Genomic DNA, 22,148 nt, shown 5'->3' with positions numbered 1-22,148 from the left:
CTTAACTGAATTCTTGCAGATTTGTGATACTGTTAAGACCAATAGAGTTGATCCCGAGGTCTACAAGCTTATGCTTTTCCCTTTTGCTGTAAGAGACAAAGCTAGAATATGGTTGGACTCTCAACCTAGAGATAGCCTGAACTCTTGGGATAAGCTGGTCATGACTTTCTTAGCCAAATTCTTTCCTCCTCAAAAGTTGAGCAAGCTTAGAGTGGATGTTCAAACCTTCATGCAGAAAGATGGTGAGTCCCTCTATGAAGCTTGGGAAAGATACAAGCAACTAACCAAAAAGTGTCCTTTTGACATGCTTTTAGAATGGAACATCCTGGATATATTCTATGATGATCTGTCTGAATTGTCTAAAATGTCATTGGACCGTTCTACAGGTGGATCTATTCACCTGAAGAAAACGCCTGTAGAAGCTCAGGAACTCATTGAAATGGTTGCAAATAACCAGTTCATGTACACCTCTGAGAGGAATCCTGTGAATAATGGGACGTCTCAGAAGAAGGGAGTTCTTGAAGTTGATGCTCTGAATGCCATATTGACTCAGAACAAAATGTTAAGTCAGCAAGTCAATATGATTTCTTAGAGTCTGAATGGATTGTAAACTGCATCCAACAGTACTAAAAAAGCATCTTCTGAAGAAGAAGCTTATGATCCTGAGAACCCTACAATGGCAGAGGTGAATGATGCGAGCAGAAATTGGCGAATTAAAAATTATTAAAATATATACGTTGCAAGTATAGTTCTTAACTCGCCAGAAATCCACTTATCAATTTAGAAAGGTGTCACAGCAACTTAAAATTAAAATACTGGGAGTATGAATCCCAGGTCGTCTCCCAACGAGTTGCAAAAAAGTGTGCTATTTTATTAATCAGATATTTTCAAAAAGGTTTGAGTTGAGTAAACAGGAATTTAAATTGGAGAATTTGAAAAATGTAAATAAAAGCCTTGACTGGGAGTTGATTAGTTGGAAGCCCCAATATTGTTGGATTACTCTCTAGATTAATTGATAATTAAAGGTTATCCTGTTTAGTTATCTCTTACTAGGTAAGGGAAAGTCAAACAAGTTGGAATGCTACGTCCGTTCACAAGTTGCAACCCACTTAATTAAAAGGGATTGGTGTTAGTGACTAGAGGGCAATCCAACAATAAACCCAATTACAATATTTCTTTTAAGCCTTCCAACTCAAGGGCTCCTTTCAATCAACTCCCCATCAAGTTAGGGAACTATTCGCTCATTGTGAATGTAAAATTCATAACATATGAAAAGGAATTAAAGAAAGACATTGTAAATAAAAATCAAAATAATCAATTAAAAATAAAAGTAATCCTTGTATTAAATAATCCTAAAAATATTCCAATGGTAAAATTAAACAAAGCAAAGGACATGGAAGAGTAAAGCCAAGTAAAGAAAACGAACTAGAATGACGAAGTCTTGATGAGGTAATAACTCTTCTCAGTATCCCAATGCAAAAAGTGGTAGAAAAATAAAATCCTAAGAACTATGAATGTGTAGGGAGAAAAACCTAGAGGAGGCGTAAAAAACTAGATCTAAAACTAAAACTGTGTAGAATGAATTGTTGTCCCTGGTTTCTGCATGTTCTCTGGCTTTAGTCTGCTGTTCTGGGCCAAAAACTGGGTCAAAATAGGGTCCAAAATTGCCCCCCAGCGAATTCTGCAGATTATGCAGATCGCGCACGTCACGCGATCGTGTCATCCATGCGGATGCGTCATTCGCGTTTTTTTCCTGCCACGCGTTCGCGTTGCGGCGCCACTTGTGCTTTTCCAATCCGCGCAGTCGCGTGAGCCATGCGGCCGCATCACTGCGATTTCTCCTCTTTCGCACGAACGCGTGAGCCATGCGACCGTGTCACTTCTCGCTGGTTATCTCCTCAATTTCTCGTGTTCCTTCCATTTTTGCTAGCTTCCTTTCCAATCTCCAACTTATTCATGCCCTATAAAGCCTGAAACACTTAACACACAGATTACGGTATCGAATGGAATAAAGGAGAATAAAAATGCATAATTAAAAGTCACTAGGAAGCAGTTTTCAATCATGTAATAATTTCAGGAAGGAAATATAAATGCATGCTAAATTAATGAATAAGTAGGTAAGGATCATGATAAAACCACACAATTAAACACAATATAAACCATAAAATAGTGGTTTATCAGTGAATTATAGGGGTGAAGCCTATGGAAACACCTATAATCCTTCATGGAGAAATTATCCAAACTTCTTATGGAAGGATCAACAAAAGCCTCAACAAGGCTTCAACAGTAACAATGGTGGAAGAAACAGGTTTAGCAATAGCAAGTCTTTTCCATCATTCTCTCAGCAATAGACAGAGAATTTTGAGCAGAGCCCCTCTAGCTTAGCAAATATAGTCACTGATCTATCTAAGGCCACTCTTAGTTTCATGAATGAAACAAGGTCCTCCATCAGAAACTTGGAGGCACAAGTGGGTCAGCTGAGTAAAAGGGTTACTGAAACTCTTCCTAGCACTCTCCTAAGCAATACAGAAGAGAATCCTGAAAGAGAGTGCAAAGCCATAACCGTGACCAACATGGCCGAACCTGGAGAAAGTGAAAGGGAAGTGATTCCTAGTGAGGAAGACCTCTTGGGACGTTCACTGACTAATAAGGAGTTCCCCTTGAAGGAACCAAAGGAATCTGAGGCTCATACAGAGACCATAGAGATTCCATTGAATTTCTTTCTGCCATTCATGAGCTCTGATGAGTATTCTTCCTCTGAAGAGGATGAAGATATTATTGAAGAGCAAGTTGCGAAGTACCTTGAAGCAATCATGAAGCTGAATGCCAAGTTATTTGGTAATGAGACTTGGGAGGATGAACCCCCTTGCTCACCAATGAACTGAATGACTTGGTTAGGCAGACCTTATTTCATAAAAAACCGGATCCCAGGAAATTCTTAATTCCCTGTACCATAGGCACCATGACCTTTTAGAAGGCTCTGTGTGACCTAGGGTCAGGCATAAACCTCATGCCACTCTCTGTAATGGAGAAACTGAGAATCTTTGAGGTACAAGATGCAAGAATCTCACTAGAGATGGAAGACAAATCCATGAAACAGGCTTATGGACTAGTAGAGGACGTGCTAGTAAAGGTCAAAGGCCTTTACATCACTGCTGACTTCATAATCCTAGACACTGGGAAGGATGAGGATGAATCCATCATCCTTGGAAGAGCCTTCCTAGCCACAACAAGAGCTGTGATTGATGTGGACAGAGGAGAGTTGGTCCTCCAATTGAATGAGGACTTCCTTATGTTTAAAGCTCAAGGATCTCCCTCTGTAACCATGGAGAGGAAGCATGAAAAGCTTCTCTCAATACAGAGTCAAACAAAGCCCCATCAATCAAACTCTAAGTTTGGTGTTGGGAGGCCACAACTAAACTCTAAGTTTGGTGTTTAGAGGCCACAACCAAACTCTAAGTTTGGTGTTGGAAGGCCCCAACCATGCTCTGAATATCTGTGAAGCTCCAAGAGAGCTAACTGTCAAGCTATTGACATTAAAGAAGCGCTTATTGGGAGGCAACCCAATTTTATTTATCTATGTTATTTTATGTTTTCTTTAGGTTGATGATAATGTGGAGTCACAAAAACAACTGCAAAAATTAAAGCAAAATCAAAAACAGAATTAAAAATAAGACACCTTGGAGGATAAGCTTACTGGCATTTAAACACCAGTAAGAGTAGCAGAATGGGCAATAAACGCCCAGTCTGGCACCATTCTGGGCATTTAACACCAGAAATGGGCATTAGACTGAAGTTTAACGCCAGAACAGGGCAACAAGCTGGCGTTAAACACCAGAAAAGGAAGAAGGACTGGCGTTAAACGCCAAAAAGGGAAGAAAAGCTGGCGTTAAACGCCAGAAACAAGCAGCAACCTGGCGTTTAAAGCTAGAATTGCACTCTAAGGGCATTTTGCATGCCTAAATGGAGCAGGGATGAGAAGTCCTTGACCCCTCAGGATCTGTGGACCCCACAGGATCCCTACCAACCTCAACTGATTCTCTGTCTCCCTCACACCTTTTCATAACACTCTTCCCTAAATACCCTTCACTAATCACCTCCATATCTCTTCCCTAAATACCCTTCACCAATCACCTCCATATCTCTTCCCCAAAAACCCCACCTACTGATAAACAAAATTTTGTATGTCGATATAGAATTCAATAGTGAATACAATCGTGAGTATAGTCTAATCGACACTCAAATCCCACATCAAACAATTCTACAATCTACAATCGAGAGTATTAATCTCCTGAGTCATCCTCCCTTGAAATTGCTAAAGAATGCATGTTATTGATTAGGATGCTTTTGTTGTGATTTTTGAAGATCGATGTACTAATTCAAGCTAGCAAAAGTAGATGACAAACAATCAATATTAAGAGACTTGGCCTAGGATTAGCATTGGAAATTCTATCACTATGATTTCCTTCAATGATGATAATAATTAAGTCTTGCTCTACTTAGTTGACCTCTAATTATAGAGGAGAGTCAAGTGAAAGTGATTAGCTTGAGTCACAGGTTCTAGCTTCACCCTAAGGGAATCTAGCTTTCGTGCATCTCAAGCCAATTAGCAATCATTAATTCTCAATCAACAATTGACATCCACTATTCAAGTCTTCCTAATGGTTCAAACCCTAAGCCAAGTGAGAAACTTTTACTCCATAACTAGTGTTGGCATTTTATCAAGCATTTGGTGAGCATTCATAAGAGGCATCATGAAATTGAAATAGAGAATTGAATTCAAGAGACCTAAATCACACAATTATCTACAATTGAACAATTGCAAGTAATGGATATGAAAGTACCTCAATTTACTAGTTCTAAATCCAAGTAACAAAGGCAAAGCTAGATCCAAAGTGAGAGAATCAAAGAACACTAATTGAGAATATGAGAAGAGTAGATCTACTAATTGCATCAAAATAAAAGTGTATTACAATGGATCTTACCAAGAAAAATCAAAGGAGAATTGTAGTGGAAAATGTGGAGAATGAAATCCTAGAGAGAGGTTGGAGGTTCTCTCTCTACCCGAAATGTAACCAACTCTAAGAAAATATCTAAGAACATGCAAAATGAGTCAAAAGTCCCTTAACCCTTCAATCATTTTCCCTCTTAAGCTTTTCCCACCAAAACTCTTCCCCAAAATAGGGTCACCAACTGCCTCCACGCTCTGGTCATGTGCTCTCTTAAAAAATCATGTGTGACCATCGGCGTGTACGCGCACAGCACGCGTAGGCACCCCTGGGGCAATTACAATCCGCGCGTAGGCGTAATCTGCGCGGACGCGTCCATGAAGATCATGACTTAGCCGCTACACGTGCCGGCTTGTAGCCTGGCTCCTAGCTTTGGCTCTGGTGGCGCAGATCTATGCGGACGCGCCATGTGCCCACACGCATCGATGCTGAAGTTTTCAAAGCTCACTTTTCCATGCTCCTTTCCTTTATGCATGCTCCCAGTCTCCCATCTGAGTCATTCGTGCCCTATAAACTCTAAAAGCACTTAACACACGGGTCACGGTATCGAATGGTACTAGAGAAGGATTATCAATATATCTAATTTAGTGCAAAAGAAGCATGTTTTCATCCATGAGGCAAAATTGTGAAAGGAACACAAATAATGCATTTTCATATGAATAAGAGCGTAGGATCATTGATAAAACCCTTGAAATCAGTACAAGATAAACCCTAAAAATGGGGTTTATCAACCTCCCCAAACTTAAATTGTAGCATGTCCTCATGCTTAGAGAAAAGTAAAAGACCAAAGCATCACAAAGGCAAGAGATTCATGACATACAATCTACTTACATGAGTGCAACTAAGATGGGTGATACTATCCACTTGGTTAAGAGCAAATCGATCTTCCTAAGATACCCTCAAGAACATGGGCAAGATGATAGGCACTACATGAAACTTACCAATTTTTAATCATCAAAATGAAATATGCGCAACTTGCATGAAGAATGCTCATGAGAATCGAGAACAAGGATTTGAGCTTCGAACTCTCACCGGAAGTGTTTACACTCTATCCGCTCGGTATATCGGGTTAATCACTCAATTCTCCCCTATTTCATGCTTTTACAAATTTTGTTTTTCCTCTAACAATCAACAATTGTTACATGCATGTACACATGTATCATGAGGTCTTTCCTAGGTTGTAATGGGGCTAGGGTTAAGGTGGATATGTATATATTTGGCTAGTTGGTTAAAATTAGATCTTTTGATTAACCTAAACTTCCCACCTAACCTATATAATATCTGGTGCACGAAATCACAATCACACTTTTGCAATTCCGCACAACTAACCAGCAAGTGCACTGGGTCGTCCAAGTAATACCTTACGTGAGTAAGGGTCGATCCCACAAAGATTGTCGGCCTGAAGCAAGCTATGGTTATCTTGTAACTCTTAGTCAGGATATCAGTAGTTCTCAGATTTAGTTGTAAAAAGTAAAAGAACATGAAATAAGTACTTGTTTTGCAGTAATGGAGAACAGGTTGAGGTTTTGGAGATGCTACATCTTCTGAATCTCTACTTTTCTACTGTCTTCTTCTTCATGCACGCAAGGTTCCTTCAATGGCAAGCTGTATGTTGGGTTTCACCGTTGTCAATGGCTACCTCCCATCCTTTCAGTGAAAATGTTCAACGCGCTCTGTCACAGCACAGCTATTCATCTGTCGGTTCTCGATCATGTCGGAATAGAATCCAGTGATTCTTTTGCTTCTGTCACTAACGCCCCACAATCGCGAGTTTGAAGCTCGTCACAGTCATTCAATTCCTAAATCCTACTCAGAATACCACAGACAAGGTTTAGACCTTCCGGATTCTCAAGAATGGCCGCCAATTTGTTCTAGCTTATACCACAAAGATTCTGATCAAGGAATCCAAGAGATATCTACTCAATCTAAGGTAGAACGGAGGTGGTTGTCAGGCACACGTTCATACGTGAGAATGATGATGAGTGTCACGGATCATCACATTCATCAAGTTGAGGAACAAGTGATATCTTAGAATAGGAACAAGCGTGATTGAATGAGAAACAGTAGTAATTGTATTAATCCATTCGGACACAGCAGAGCTCCGCACCCCCAACCATGGGGTTTAGAGACTCATGCCGTTAAAGATACAATATGAAACGTGTATTGTGTCATGAGGTATGGTGCACGAAATTGTGATCACATCAATGTAGTATTCTTTGTTGTTGTATAGAATCATTATTATGGCACTTATGTGTGGACACAACTCCGTTCAACTAACCAGCAAGTGTACTGGGTCGTCCAAGTAATACCTTACGTGAGTAAGGGTCGATCCCACAGAGATTGTTGGTATGAAGCAAGCTATGGTCATCTTGTAAATCCCAGTCATGAGGATAAAATTATGGAATTTAGAAAATCAAATATGATTAATAAAAATAAACAGAAAATAAAATAGGATAGAGATACTTATGTAAATTAATAGTGGGAATTTCAGATAAGTGTATGGAGATGCTGTGCTCCTCTTGAATCTCTACTTTCCTATTACATTCATCCAATCCTTCTTACTCCTTTCCATGGCAAGCTGTATGTAGGGCATCACCGTTGTCAGTGGCTACATCCCATCCTCTCAGTGAAAACGTTCCTATGCTCTGTCACAGCACGGCTAATCAGCTGTTGGTTCTCGATCATGTTGGAATAGGATCCATTGATCCTTTTGCGCTTGTCATCACACCCAGCAATCGCGAGTTTGAAGCTCGTCACAGTCATTCAATCCCAGAATCCTACTCGGAATACCACAGACAAGGTTTAGACTTTTCGGATCCTCATGAATGCCGCCATCTATCTAGCTTATACCATGAAGATTCTGTTGGGGAATCTAAGAGATATGCGCCCGGCCTAAGGTAGAACGGAAGTGGTTGTCAATCACGTGCGTTCATAGGTGAGAATGATGATGAGTGTCACAGATCATCACATTCATCAAGTTGAAGTGCAACGTATATCTTGGAATAAGAATAAAAGAGAATTGAATAGAAAGTAATAGTAATTGTATTGAAACTTGAGGTACAGCAGAGCTCCACACCCTTAATCTATGGTGTGCAGAAACTCCACCGTTGAAAATACATAAGTGAAAGGTTCAGGCATGGCCGAATGGCCAGCCCCCTTGATCTGAGAACTAATCGTCCCCAAGATGATAATATGATAGTAAAGAGTTCTATTTAAAATAAACTAGCTACTAGGGTTTACAGAAGTAAGTAATTGATGCATAGATCCACTTTCGGGGCCCACTTGGTGTATGTTTGGGCTGAGCTTGGTCTATCCACGAGCTGAGGCTTTTCTTGGAGTTGAACTCCAAGTTATAACGTGTTTTGGGCGTTCAACTCCGGATCATGACGTGTTTCTGGCGTTTAACTCCAGACAGCAGCATGTACTTGGCGTTCAACGCCAAGTTACGTCGTCAATTTCCGAATAAAGTATGGACTATTATATATTGCTGGAAAGCTCTGGATGTCTACTTTCCAACGCCGTTAAGAGAGCGCCATTTGGAGTTCTGTAGCTCTAGAAAATACATTTTGAGTGCAGGGAGGTCAAATTCCAACAGCATCAGCAGTCCTTTTGTCAGCCCTTTTCAGAGTTTTGCTCAAGTCCCTCAATTTCAGCCAGAAATTACCTGAAATCACAGAAAAACACACAAACTCCTAGTAAAGTCCAGAAATGTGAATTTAACATAAAAACTAATGAAAACATCCCTAAAAGTAGCTTAAACTTATTAAAAACTTCCTAAAAACAATGCCAAAAAGCGTATAAATTATCCGCTCATCACAACACCAAACTTAAATTGTTGCTTATCCCCAAGCAACTGAAAATCAAATAGGATAAAAAGAAGAGAATATACTATAAATTCAGAATATCAATGAATATTAGTTCTAATCAGATGAGCGGTACTTGTAGCTTTTTGCTTCTGAACAGTTTTGGCATCTCACTTTTTCCTTTGAAGTTTAGAATGATTGGCTTCTCTAGGAACTTAGAATTTCAGATAGTGTTATTGATTCTCCTAGTTAAGTATGTTGATTCTTGAACACAGCTACTTTTTGAGTCTTGGCCGTGGCCCTAGGCACTTTGTTTTCCAGTATTACCACCGGATACATAAATGCCACAGACACATAACTGGGTGAACCTTTTCAGATTGTGACTCAGCTTTGCTCGAGTCCCCAGTTAGTGGTGTCCAGAGCTCTTAAGCACACTCTTTTGCTTTGGATCCTTTTTACCCTTGCCTTTTGGTTTTAAGGGCTATTGGCTTTTTCTGCTTGCTTTTTATCTTTTTTTTCAAAATATTTTTTTTTTGCCAATTATTTTTTTTCGCAAGCTTTTGCTATTCACTGCTTTTTCTTGCTTCAAGAATCAATTTCATGATTTTTCAGATTGTCAATAACATTTCTCCTTGTTCATCATTCTTTCAAGAGCCAACAATTTTAACATTCATAAACAACAAGATCAAAAGACATATGCACTGTTCAAGCATTCATTCAGAAAACAAAAAATATTGTTGCCACATCAATATAATTAAACTAAATTTAAGGATAAATTCGAAATTCATGTACTTCTTGTTCTTTTGAATTAAAACATTTTTCATTTAAGAGAGGTGAAGGATTAATGGATTTATTCATAACTTTAAGACATAGTTACTAACTACTAATGATCATTTAGTAGAGGCACAAAATATAGATAGACATGAAGCATAAAAACCGAAAAGGCAGAGAAATAAGAACAAGGAATGAGTCCACCTTAGTTGCGTCTTCTTCTTGAAGGACCAATGATGTTCCTTAAGCTCTTCTATGTCCCTTCCTTGCCTTTGTTGCTCCTCCCTCATTGCTTTTTGATCTTCTCTTATTTCATGGAGAATGATGGAGTGCTTTTGTCCTTATTCCTGCTCATATGAAAGAGAAAAAAACAAGAAAAGAAAGAGGAATCCTCTATGTCACAGTATAGAGATTCCTTTATGTTAGTAGAAGAAGAAAGGGGAGGAGAGTGAAGAAGAATGGGTTCGGATATTTAGATGAAGAGAGGTGAAGAGAAGTGTTAGTAAATAATTAAATAAATAGAAGAGGAGAAGGGATAGTGAATTTCGAAAATAATTTTTTTTTAAAAAAGGAGTTAGTAATTTCGAAAATTGGATAAGAAATAAGATTAAATTTAAATTAAAAATAATTAAATTAATTAAAAAGAATTTTGAAAAAGGATGAGATATTTTCGAAATTGGAGAGGGAGAAGTAGTTAGTTGTTTTGAAAAAGATAAAAAGCAAACAAAAAGTTAGTTAGTTGATTGAAAAAGATTTGAAATTTTAATTTTAAAAGATAAGAAGATAAGAAGATAGATAAGATATTTTTTGAAATCAAATTTTTGAAAAAGATAAAATTTTGAAAAAGATAAGATAAAAAGATAAGATTTTTAAGAAAAAGATATTTTGAAAAAGATTTAATTTTTAAAATGACTTAACTAACAAGAACTACAAGATAGATTCTAGAATTTAAAGATTGAACCTTTCTTATCAAGAAGTAACAAACTTCAAATTTTTGAACCAATCACATTAATTGTTAGCTATTTTTCGAAAATTAGATATAAAAGATAAGAAAAAGATTTTTGAAAATAATTTTTAAAATTTTCGAAAATAAATAAAAAAATGAAAAAGATATGATTTTTGAAAAATATTTTGAAAAGATAAGATTTTTTAAAAATTGAGAATTTGACTTGACTTGTAAGAAACTAATTATTTAAAATTTTGACTAAGTCAACTCAAATTTCGAAAATTTGGAGAGAAATAAGGAAAAGATATTTTTTTATTTTTGAATTTTTAAAGATGAGAGAAAAAACACAAAAGTGACCCAAACATGAAAATTTTGGATCAAAACACAAGCATGCAAGAATACTATGAATGTCAAGATGAACACCAAGAACACTTTGAAGATCATGATGAACATCAAGAACATATTTTTGAAAAATTTTTAATGCAAAGAAACATGCAAGACACCAAACTTAGAAATCTTTATGCATGGACTCTAACAAACGAAAAATGCACATGAAAACAACAAACAACACAAAACAAGAAAACATCAAGATCAAACAAGAACTTACCAAACAACTTGAAGATCATGAAGAACACTATGAATGCATGGAATTTTCGAAAAAAATGCAAAGAAAAATTTTTTAAAGCATGCAATTGACACCAAACATAAAAATTGACTCAAGACTCAAACAAGAAACACAAAAATTTTTTTTTATGATTTTTATGATTTTTATATTTTTTTCGAAAATATATTAAAAAAAAACGAATAATAAAAAATATTTTTGAAAGATTTTAGAAAACTTTTTGAAAAGAAAACTAATCTGAGCAACATGATGAACCGTCAGTTGTCCATACTCGAACAATCCCCAACGGCGCCAAAAACTTGGTGCACGAAATGTGATCACATCAAGTAGTATTCTTTGTGTTGTATAGAATCATTATTATGGCACTTATGTGTGGACACAACTCCGTTCAACTAACCAGCAAGTGTACTGGGTCGTCCAAATACCTTACGTGAGTAAGGGTCGATCCACAGAGATGTTGGTATGAAGCAAGCTATGGTCATCTTGTAAATCCCAGTCATGATAAATTATGGAATTTAGAAAAAAATGATAATAAAAATAAAAAAAAAATAGGATAGAGATACTTAGTAAATTAATTAAATAAATAATGAGAGATGCTGTGCTCCTCTTGAATCTCTACTTCCTATTACATTCATCCAATCCTTCTCCCCTTTCCATGGCAAGCTGTATGTAGGGCATCAAATATGATTAATAAAAATAAACAAAAAATAAAATAGGATAGAGATACTTATGTAAATTAATAGTGGGAATTTCAGATAAGTGTATGGAGATGCTGTGCTCCTCTTGAATCTCTACTTTCCTATTACATTCATCCAATCCTTCTTACTCCTTTCCATGGCAAGCTGTATGTAGGGCATCACCGTTGTCAGTGGCTACATCCCATCCTCTCAGTGAAAACGTTCCTATGCTCTGTCACAGCACGGCTAATCAGCTGTTGGTTCTCGATCATGTTGGAATAGGATCCATTGATCCTTTTGCGCTTGTCATCACACCCAGCAATCGCGAGTTTGAAGCTCGTCACAGTCATTCAATCCCAGAATCCTACTCGGAATACCACAGACAAGGTTTAGACTTTCCGGATCCTCATGAATGCCGCCATCTATCTAGCTTATACCATGAAGATTCTGTTGGAGAATCTAAGAGATATGCGCCCGGCCTAAGGTAGAACGGAAGTGGTTGTCAATCACGCGCGTTCATAGGTGAGAATGATGATGAGTGTCACGGATCATCACATTCATCAAGTTGAAGTGCAACGTATATCTTGGAATAAGAATAAAAGAGAATTGAATAGAAAGTAATAATAATTGTATTGAAACTTGAGGTACAGCAGAGCTCCACACCCTTAATCTATGGTGTGCAGAAACTCCACCGTTGAAAATACATAAGTGAAAGGTTCAGGCATGGCCGAATGGCCAGCCCCCTTGATCTGAGAACTAATCGTCCCCAAGATGATAATATGATAGTAAAGAGTTCTATTTATAGTAAACTAGCTACTAGGGTTTACAGAAGTAAGTAATTGATGCATAGATCCACTTCCGGGGCCCACTTGGTGTATGTTTGGGCTGAGCTTGGTCTATCCACGAGCTGAGGCTTTTCTTGGAGTTGAACTCCAAGTTATAACGTGTTTTGGGCGTTCAACTCCGGATCATGACGTGTTTCTGGCGTTTAACTCCAGACAGCAGCATGTACTTGGCGTTCAACGCCAAGTTACGTCGTCAATTTCCGAATAAACTATGGACTATTATATATTGCTGGAAAGCTCTGGATGTCTACTTTCCAACGCCGTTGAGAGCGCGCCATTTGGAGTTCTGTAGCTCTAGAAAATCCATTTTGAGTGTAGGGAGGTCAGATTCCAACAGCATCAGCAGTCCTTTTGTCAGCCCTTTTCAGAGTTTTGCTCAAGTCCCTCAATTTCAGCCAGAAATTACCTGAAATCACAGAAAAACACACAAACTCCTAGTAAAGTCCAGAAATGTGAATTTAACATAAAAACTAATGAAAACATCCCTAAAAGTAGCTTAAACTTATTAAAAACTTCCTAAAAACAATGCCAAAAAGCGTATAAATTATCCGCTCATCAAGGTACAGATACAATAGCAAAAAGTCCTATTTATGTTGAACTAGTGACCTAGGGTTTACAAGAATAAGTAAATGACGTAAGAATCCACTTCCGGGGTCCACTTGTTGTGTGCTTGGGCTGAGCATTGAAGCTTTCATGTGTAGAGACTTTTCCTGGAGTTAAACGCCGGCTTTTGTGCCAGTTTGGGCGTTTAACTCCAACTTTTGTGCCAGTTCCGGCGTTTAAACGCCGGGAATTCTGAAGCTGATTTGGAATGCCGGTTTGGGCCATCAATTCCTGAGCAAAGTATATACTATTATATATTGCTAGAAAGCCCTGGATGTCTACTTTCCAACGTAATTGAGAGCGCGCCAATTGGGCTTCTGTAACTCCAAAAAATCCACTTCGAGTACAGGGAGCTCAGAATCCAACAGCATCTGCAGCGCTTTTCAGCCTCTGAATCTGATTTTTGCTCAGGTCCCTCAATTTCAGCCAGAAAATACCTGAAATCACAGAAAAACACACAAACTCATAGTAAAGTCCAGAAAAAATGAATTTTAAATAAAAATTAATAAAAATATAATAAAAACTAACGAAAATGTACTAAAAACATACTAAAAACAGTGCCAAAAAGCGTATAAATTATCCGCTCATCAATATCCTATATAATTATACTCTAGTCTAGCTACCCTTTTTCACTTTTTCCACATATTCATACATTTCCTTTTCATTTCACAACACTCATGCATTGATTCTTTATTGGGCTTCTCCTTGGGGCATTTTGTCCCCTTTTATTACTTTCTTTTTTTTCTTTTGCTATCTACAATTATTATTTTTTTCTTTCTTCTTTTCTTTTTTTTCTTTTCTCTTTTTCTTTTTTCAAGATTATCAATGTATAAGGTCTTACATTTAGTTAACGCATGAATATGTACACGATTCCCAAACACAGAAATATAAAGCAAAAACATCCTTTTTCCTCAACCAATGTCCCACCCTATCTTCCCACACTTGAATGACACACACACGCTAGTCTAAGCCAATCAAAGATTCACATAGGGACATTCATGGTTTTTTCGCTTCTTGGCTTGTAATGTGCTAGAATTAAGAATGAGTGGGTTAAGCGTAGGCTCAAAAATGGTTGCAAGGGTTGTTCATATGGTAAGGCTATTTGGGTAGTGGCTAAGTGAATTGATAGCCTCAATCATATACATGCATTCACACGTGCAACAATGGACATATAGAGTCAAACAAAGTAAGGATCATACTCATAGAGAGAGAACAATGTACACAAGAAGGAAGATAAATGACTACAAGATGTAGCCATGCAATAAGGCTCAAAACTCACTTGCTTGTATTCTTAACTCAAAATCCATGTTCCAAAAAAATTTTTAAAATTGGTAAGATTGCCTTAAAATCTTAGTTTCCTAGGGAAGAATTCATTACTCCAACCAAGTAGACTTATTGATGACAAGTCATCATATACCCATTTTTCAAGCTAATTTCACTTGTTTCACTAGTCTTTATGCACTTTCTTGCATCCTAAGTAAGTAATTTGGAATGAAAATGCATGACTTCTTTAAATCAAACAACCACCATTAAATTGATGCTAAATCATGAGGTTTGAGCTAAAAGTAATTGATTTTAATGAATTATAAACCTCATGAGTTTGGAGATACTTTGATTGGTTGCTTTGGTTTCTTGTAGGTGAAGAAAGAAAGAAAAGAAGCAAAACGTGGCTTAAGAAGTGTGGCCATGGGAGGAGAAGTGTGGTGCAACATAAAAGGAGGAAGCAAACACTGCTCTCCACAAGAGCACACTGCTCTCCAAGAGAGCAGCATAATGAACTAAGCCTCCAAAATCATCACTGCCCTGCCCACAATAAGAGCGGAGCACAATTCCATGCCAAGGACCAAAGGAAGCAAAAATTCTGCCCTGCCCTCCACAAGAGCAATATCGGGCTTCATCCAAGAAAAATTTAAAGGAAATTGCTCCCCTAGTGTTATTCATGGGTTTCGAACCCAAGAACAAGGAGGAAAGGAGTAGCGCTCAAATACAAGGAAAACAAGCAAAATTGGCTTGTTTTCAATCTCCAAGAATCGAACACAAGACCTTGGGGAAGCAAGGAACTAGGCGTTACTTTGGTGCCAAGAAAACCAAGGAAAAAGGGGCAGCGTGTGCTTCCACCAGGTTTCGAACCTGGGACCTCACCCTTTGTGCCTTGCTGCGCTGCCCACAAGGAGACCAGAGCAGCATTTCTTGGCACGGGCAGCACACAAGTGCGCACCAAGCACGCACGGTCAGGGGCATCACGCGCAGCAAGCACGGAAGGCAAGCATGCATGCACACTGCCTTGCTCTCCGCATGGGCAGGGCAGCATCTTGAACGTGCATCACACGCTTAGCACGCACGCAATGAGGCCGCATGCACCATTTCCCTGCTCTGCTCTCCACAAGAGCAGAGCAGCCTCCTGGAGCCAACTTCTTCATGGGCTAAAAATTGGATTAAAAATCCAATTTAATTCATTTCTTCACCAAACCAAAAGCCTATCCAAATTCCAAAATCCAAGAATAGAAAGTGTATAAATAGGAGATAGTTTGATGTAGTTAGAACCTTCTTTTGGATTTTTGAATTTTCACATCTTTAGACTTGATTTTTCTTTGAGAGCTTGGAACTGAGATTTTAGAGAATTGGGAAGGAGAATTGATCTCTCTTCTTCCTCGTTCTTGCTTGAGCACTTTTTACTTTTCTTGTTTGAGTCTTGGGTGTGAAGAATTGAGGAATTTCTGTTTCAATCTCCATTCAAGATCTCTTTAATTTCCCTTCTGCATAATCGAGTTCAATTCCATTTCCTCTAGTGCTCAACCTTTAATTTCTCTTTAATTGATTTGTGAACTTGGATCTGGGAAGGCAATTGAGATCTAGACTCTGCTATCTAGTCTCTGGAGTCCTGAGATCCAATTTTCCTTTTGGTTCTTCTGTTGAACCACTGCTGAAATTACATTTTCATCTTCTGTTTGAATTCTAGTTACTTTCAATTCATCTCTTGCTTTATTAATTACTGCAATTTAATTTCCCTTGCTTAAACTCTGAAATCCCAGTCCTCAAATCCCTTTTTCATTCAAGCAATTTATATTTCTTGCACTTTAAGTTACTGCAATTTACATTTCTTGCACTTTAAGTTTCAGTCATTTAATTTCTTGTTCTTTAAGATTCAACACCTTTACTTTCAATTCTCTTTAATTTCTGCAATTCATCCCTCTCCCTTTACATTCTCTGCTATTTACTTACTGTTGGATACAAAATCACTCAACCAATACTTGATTTGCTTGACTAAATCAACCACTGAACTAAAATTGCTCAATCCTTCAATCCCTGTGGGATCGACCTCACTCCCGTGAGTTTTATTACTTGATGCGACCCGGTACACTTGCCGGTGAGTTTTGTGTTGGATCATTTTCCACACATCACTTATCATGCAAATGGTGTAAAAGAAAACCTAATTATGTAACCTATCCTAACTAACAAAGAGATTCAAAAGTTTATTCGGGTATTACCTACGGAGATCGGTCGGCCGACCTCCCCACACTTAAAACTTAGCACGGTCCTCCGTGCTATAAGTGATGCACAATAGATGGCCGGATCCGAAATGTTCTCCATCTCCCTCATCAGTGCTATCTCCGCTTGAGGTTGCGGTAGATGTAGAGATATGATGACATGTCACCATGTCATGTTTTTCTATGCTTTTTCATACAAGAAATTGATGATTTGTGCTTAAATATTGAATGCTTTTGTGCTTAATTGGAATATTTCCTTGATCTTTTAATTTTATAAATCTTGTAGGAAATAAAAAGAAAAAGAAGCAAAGAAGCACAAAATAAGCTAAAAAGGAGAAAAAAAGAGCTTTGGGGCACACTTTGAAGTTGGGACACACTTTGGAGCCTTAGGCCATGCTTTTAAAAGCGTAGCCCATGGCCAAATTAAGGGAGGAAGCAACCAGCACGCACATTGCCCTGCTCTTGCCAAGGGCAGGGCAATATCTTGATGAAACAAAATGAGGTTGGAAGCAAATTTTCGCTAAGTTAAAATCTGGGCGCTCACAGCATGACCATGCCTACTTCAAAGGGCTATAACTTGAGCTACGAACGTCCAATTGATGTGCTTTCAGTTGCGCTAGAAAGCTGACATTCAGAGCTTTCCAACGATATATAGTAATCCATATTTGGTGAAAAACTGAGGCATGAGTGAAAGGCATCTTTAAGGGCAAAAAATAAGCGAAAATAAACCAAAGTGCTTCCACCAAGGCTCGAAGAGGGAGACACAAGGAAACCAAGGAAGTCTGCTCTCAAGGAGAGCAGAGTGCTCTCTTGGAGAGAATTGTCGTGCTTCTCACTGTCACTTTGTAAAGCCTATATAAGGCATCATTTTCATTTTGTTAGGGGATCTCCATTAGAAGGAAGGCTAGCTCCACTAGGGAGCATTAGGAGTAGTAGTAGAGAGCTCTCTCTTTAGTTTTTCTTTTCTGAGTTTGAATCTTGGGTGGAGAATTGAAGGAATTCTGTTTCATTCTCCCTTTGAGATTTCTCTTTGTTTTGCCTTGCTGCATAATTCTAAGAAATTGAGGATTGAATTTGAGTTTTCATTTGCTACTTCCATTCTTCTTTCTTCTGCAAACTTGTTTTCTGTTAGATCAGGAAGGGAGTGAGATCTAGACTTGTTCTCTAGTCTCATCCAACCCCTGAGATCTTCAACTTTTCTTTAGCTATTGCAATTGAGCTGCATTTTACTTTCTGTTTGGTTCCTCAATTCAGTTTACATTAAGCTTACTGCAAATCTCATTTGCATTTCCTGCACAATTCTAATTCCTCTGCAATTGCTCTAAGTTCCGATTCACTGCAATTTTGCTTCACTGTTTACATTGCTCCCAATTTACTTTCTTGCAATTTAAGCTTGCTACAAGAGTTTTGAGTTCTGATCTATTGTTCTATTTAATTTCCAGCACCCCAGCCCCTTTATTTTTTATGCAATTTACCTTTCTTGTCATTTAAGATTTTGTCCATTTACTTTTCTTGCTCTTTAAGTTTCCTGCCATTTACATTCTGCAGCTTTAAATTCACTGCTATTTTACTTTCTGTTGGCTACATTTCATCCAATTTCACTTCAATGTTAGCTTGACTAAACTAATCACCCACTAAAGTTGCTTGATCCATCAATCCCTGTGGGATCGACCTCACTCTTGTGAGTTATTACTACTTGATGCGACCCGGTATACTTGCCGGTTAGATCTATGTGTTTGGAAATTCGTTTTTCCACAAAAACACCATCAAGTTTTTGGCGCCGTTGCCGGGGATTGATTTAGATCAACAATGATTAAGTGGGTGAGAAGTCTAGATCAAGCATTTTTTTTATTTTTTTCTAAGTTGAAACCAAGGTGTTTGTGTTTTTGCCTTACTAAGAAATTCTTTCTCTGTGACATGAATTTCAATTTTCATTAGTGTTGTGTTTTACAAAATTCAAATGGAGTTCACCTCATCTTTTAATCAAACAAACTTCATGGGATATTGCCCACCATCACAATATGATTCAAGTCATTATTCTAATGATGGTTGGGAATATCACCAAGAAGATACAAATTCTGAGCACTCCATTCTATGGAGATTTGTTTCAGAACCTCAAGATGAGCAAGAGAATCATGAGGGATACCAACCACCACTACAAAATGATTCATATCATTATCCTCATGGTGGATGGAAGTATCACCAAGGAATGAAAGAGCATCCACCCTCACTTCCCTGTTTCTCAATTGAAAGTCCTTCATCACTTGATTATGCCTCAACACAAAGTTTCCTCCAAAATCCATACAAGTCATCCCATCAATCACACAACTCATTCCACACCCCTCAACACAACTTCACCACAACACATCCATGTCACCAAAATTACTCTCAACCTTCATCTCTTGAACCAGCAGACGAGGATTACCTTCAATGGTCCAAAGAACCCTTAGAAAGCCGATGCCAAGCCATTGAAATACATAGAAAACTCGTGGAAAGATACACACAATCCTAATCCTGGAAAGAAATCATCTTCAAGAAGATGAATGGGCCCTTAGAGCAAACAAGGGGGATCTTTGAACCATCAAATAGTGAGGATGAAGACCAATTTAAGGAAGTGGAAAAATAAGAACAAAAGGTCCCTGTTGCAAGTGAAATTGCAATAAAGGATGAGGGACATGAGCCAAGAATTTTACAATCACAAAAGCTACTAGAGGTGACAATGAAACATAAAGATTCCCTCCCAAAGGAATTAATGGAAAATCATGAAGAAAAAATGGAGGAAGATACTCAAGAGAATTCACACTCAAGTGAAGTAAAGAAAAAAGAGGAAAGGCTCAGGGAACCACTAATACAAGAGGCTCTTGATGAAAAGAAGACTCCAACATCACACAGCAACCAAGTCTTGAATCCAAAGAAGTGAAGGCAACTAGCAAGAGCACCAATTCTGTCCCTAAACCAGCAAGCAAGCTCAATCAAGCCAAATTCAAAAGGAAGCTTGCTGAGAAGAGGCCAAGACAAGGGACACTAGCTGAATCTCCTCCCACTTTGAGGTCATTCCTCTTTACAAACTGGAAGAAGAGGAAGAAAGTGAAGAACAGGTAGACAGTAGGTACATTTCTTCTCCATGCTTTGTTTAAATTTCAATAAATTGGCATATGATTACATTCTAAGTTTGGTGTTGCCGTGCAACTATTTTCAATATTTTTGGATGATTGCATCAAATAAAAAATGAAAGTGATACACAAAGATTCTAAGTTTGGTGTGCCACTTATTTTCTATGCAAATCATTCAAGCAACATCACTTATCTGCATAATCATATTGCCTTTTGCAGTGTTATTTTTCTTCTTCTTAGTTGGATAATTTTTGTTATCTCTTTGTTTCATTCATTTACTTGTTTTTAATGCTCTCTTTCATTAACTATTTTTGTTAATACATCACCAAGACATCCTTATTCATGACAGACTCTTCATTTGGTGATTATATTTAACAAATAACAGTTTCTTTTGTTTAGTTTTAGTTCAAATAAATTGACATATGGTTGCATTCTAAGTTTGGTGTTGCTATGCAACAAAATTTGGTTCCAATGCTTACTAGATACTTGCATTAATTTCAAGTGAAAGTGTCACACTAAGTTTGGTGTGCCACTTATTTTTTATGCAATGTATTGTGCTCACCTTCTTATGTTTGCAATCAAAATGTCTCTGTCTCTGGTGCCTTGATTGTTATCTTTCATTTTGCTTGCTTAAAACATATGTGCTACTAACATTTTATTGTGTAAGACATTCATGATCCATCTTAGCCCCATAGCCATTGTTCTAATTGATGCTTGAGGATGAGCAAGCATTCTGAGTTTGGCAAGGGAAAGAAGAAGAATAGAAGAAAAAGGACAACAACAATGAAGATGAACTACAAGGTTGTAGAGCTCCTTTTCTTCTCATTTATTTCCAGCACTTAAATTTCATGATTGTCTTTATCTTCTCTGTTTACATGTGTGTATGAATAAAGCATAGCTTGAATCTTGATTTGTAACATGTTGCTGTGGCATTATAACTACCAACTTGAATTCTGAGAGTTCAAAAGTAGTAAAGCATCATGATCATAAACAAACAAGGAATTAAAGAAGAGTTTAGCATGTGCATACAAGTATTGGAAAGCTAGTATGATTAATTGTTGCTTGATGACATGTCATCATATACCCATTTTCTATGCTTTTTCATATAAGAAATTGATGATTTGTGCTTAAATATTGAATGCTTTTTGTACTTAAATGATATATTTTCTTGATATTTTAATTTTATAAATCTTGTAGGAAATAAGAAGAAAAAGAAGCAAAGAAGCACAAAAAAAGGAGAAAAAAAGAGCTTTGGGGTACACTTTGAAGTTGGGGTACACTTTGGAGCCTTAGGCCACGCTTTTAAAAGCGTGGCCCATGACCAAATCAAGGAAGGAAGCAGCCAGCACGCACACTGCCCTGCCCTTGCCAAGGGCAGGGCAGAATCGTGATGCACATTGAGGATTGGAAGCAAGAATTTCGCTAAGGTAAAATCTGCGCGCTCACAGCATGACCATGCCTCCTTCAAAGGGCTATAACTTGAGCTACAGACGTCCAATTGATGTGCTTCCAGTTGCGTTGGAAAGCTGACATTCAGAGCTTTCCAACGATATATACCAATCCATATTTGGCGTACAATTGAGGCAGGAACGAAAGGCATCTTTAAGGGCCAAAAACAAGCGAAAATAAACCAAAATGCTTCCACCAAGGCTCGAAGAGGGAGACACAAGGAACCCAAGGAAGTCTGCCCTCAAGGAGAGCAGAATGCCCTCTTGGAGGGCAATGTCGTGTTTTCTTCATGAAAATTCAAGGAAAAATTGCAACAACTTCCTCCACCAAGTTTCGAACACAAGACCTCTAGGAAGCCAAGCCTTAGGCGTGAATTAGGTGCCAAGAAGAAAAAGCCAAGCAATGCACTCCATGGGATTCGAACTTGGTACTCCCCAAAGGAAACATTGCCCTGCCCTCCGCAAGGGCAGGGCAGCATCTTTTGTGGCACGCACACGCGCACAATTCTGGCGCACCAATTCTTGATTCTGGCAGCACCAACAGCGCACCAAAGCAAATTCTGGCGCACCAACTTTTCCTGCCCTGCCCTTGGCGCGGGCAGGGCAGCATTCTGCGCATCAAGCTCGATCCTGGCCGCACCAAAGCCGCACCAACAAGCATCAATTTTCTGCCCTGCCCTCCACAAGGGCAGGGCAGCCTCCTGGGAGCATATGGGCCAAAATCAACCGAAATTCAATTTAATTCCATTCCTCACCAAATTAAATCAAGGCCATCCAAGACCCATTCTCCCTCAAATACAAGCAAGCAAAGCCCACTCAACAT

At 38.2% G+C, this 22,148-nt stretch overlaps 1 non-coding gene across 1 annotated transcript; it reads right to left on the bottom strand.

The window, feature by feature from the left end:
- Positions 1–202: 202 nt before the first annotated feature.
- On the bottom strand, positions 203–310 carry LOC130983594 (small nucleolar RNA R71). The gene has a single exon (XR_009087577.1). It is a non-coding gene; the product is annotated as a small nucleolar RNA R71 (small nucleolar RNA).
- Positions 311–22,148: the final 21,838 nt, after the last annotated feature.

This window comes from Arachis stenosperma, chromosome 5 (genome assembly GCF_014773155.1).
Source record: "Arachis stenosperma cultivar V10309 chromosome 5, arast.V10309.gnm1.PFL2, whole genome shotgun sequence".
NCBI classification, from domain to species: Eukaryota; Viridiplantae; Streptophyta; class Magnoliopsida; order Fabales; family Fabaceae; genus Arachis; species Arachis stenosperma.
Note: the sequence above shows the minus strand (reverse complement) of the source record. Positions and strands in the feature narration are given on the sequence as shown.